We start from the raw sequence: 1,692 nt of genomic DNA on the forward strand, positions 1-1,692 counted from the left end.
TCCACTAAATTCATCAATGGCAGGAAAATCACTACAAAAAGGTAGACATCTTTCCAGAGTTGTGAATTATCCATTTTATTTTTAACATATTTTTTACGGTTCTGGTATCATCTGCTCCTAGTTATTTTTAGCTGTACTGAACAGCTCATTATGCTACTTGATACTGCAAACTGGTATTTTTTTATCATATAGTTTATTATTACACTATGTATTGGAATCATTTTTCACCATTTACTGCACTTTGATTTTCTTCTAATTATCTACCTATAGCATCTAATGAATCAGAAGTCTCACACATTCACATGAAATAGCTTACTTACATGTTGCAAAATAAGGTGGGATAGGTTTGAGATATAAAAGCAACGTCAAACCAACTATATAAGCAACGTAGCCTGAAACAACATTTTCCTGTAAGTCATAAATGTGCTATTGTTTCCATAGAATCATCGAGAATGGCCAGGAACGTGTAGAAGTGGAAGAAGATGGACAGTTAAAGTCTATAACCGTAAATGGTAAGGAACAACTGCTGCGATTGGAACACAATTAAGATAATGGAGCCCTTTCAGCACAAACCTGAGCTCAAACAATGTTAGTACTGTCGTTCAGATGTCTGTACATTGTGTTTTTGTTTTGTTTTTTCTTTCCTTTTTTCATTTTTAGACTGTTGTTTCTGAACAATTTTTTGTTTATATATTTATAAATGGGTACTTGTCAGTATTTTGCACAGGATACGTGTAATTTTACTTGTATTTGGGACCATAATGTGAGATTATTTTTTCTTTCCGCGAGCACTTTGTGTTGCAGTGTCCTCATGAATGCACATTGCATTTTGAATACTGCTTTGAGCTGAAAGGAGAAAGAGGATTGTGCATTGTGCATGATTTTACCAACAGTGTGGAGTGTGGAATTGGAGTGCGTAGCTTAATGTTCAAACCTTATGGCAACTTGTCTAATTAATTTGTTAAACATATTTGTAAATGCTGGTAGAGTGCTAGATTCAATGTACTGATATGCAATTTTTATGAATTTTAATTAATGAAAATGTTTTTGTTTTTTTCCCCCTCATTGTTGCATGTAAGACAACAAATGATGTTTCTAGTTGTAATGTTATTACTAAATAACCTGATGAGAATCGGAGTTAATAATATAACTGATTTATGACCATTCACGGAACTTTGTGTACTTTGTAAAATAATTTGAACCTAAATAAATGAGTTTCATCCTTTTTGGGGATGTGGCAGCTCTGCAGTCTATGTAGTTTTGCTTTAACTGAGAGTCATCTTTGATTTTCTTTCAAATCCAATCATTACAGGAGCGTTGTTGCAGCTTGTTTGCTTCAACTAACAATGCTCTACTCTTTTATACCAAAATATGTTTCATTTTTTTCTGCATCTTTTGGAGTTTAGAATGAGTAATATTTTTACCTCAACTCAGTTATGCTGAATTTATATTAATCATTATTAATGTTTGAAGTATATTCAAACTAGAAACCAAATACAGACAGTGAGCAGTTTCTCGCAAAGTGGTAACTTCCTTAATATGCCAGTTCCAAATATTATGTGATACTTTCAGATTAAAATAATATACATTCTGATTTTGAATGTGTGGATAAAATTTCTAACCATTTTAATATAGATTAATAAGCTGTTATATAATAGGGTGACCATACGTGCCATTTTCCCAGGACGCGTC

At 32.6% G+C, this 1,692-nt stretch overlaps 1 long non-coding RNA gene across 1 annotated transcript; it reads left to right on the plus strand.

Moving 5' to 3' along the window:
• Window positions 1-1,269, plus strand: LOC107683077 (uncharacterized). The gene is made up of 2 exons (XR_001633654.1): window positions 1-41; window positions 442-1,269. It is a non-coding gene; the product is annotated as an uncharacterized LOC107683077 (long non-coding RNA).
• Window positions 1,270-1,692: the final 423 nt, after the last annotated feature.

The sequence above is a fragment of the Sinocyclocheilus anshuiensis genome, unplaced genomic scaffold (assembly GCF_001515605.1).
Source record: "Sinocyclocheilus anshuiensis isolate Anshui unplaced genomic scaffold, SAMN03320099.WGS_v1.1 C32894146, whole genome shotgun sequence".
In the NCBI taxonomy this organism is placed as follows: Eukaryota; Metazoa; Chordata; class Actinopteri; order Cypriniformes; family Cyprinidae; genus Sinocyclocheilus; species Sinocyclocheilus anshuiensis.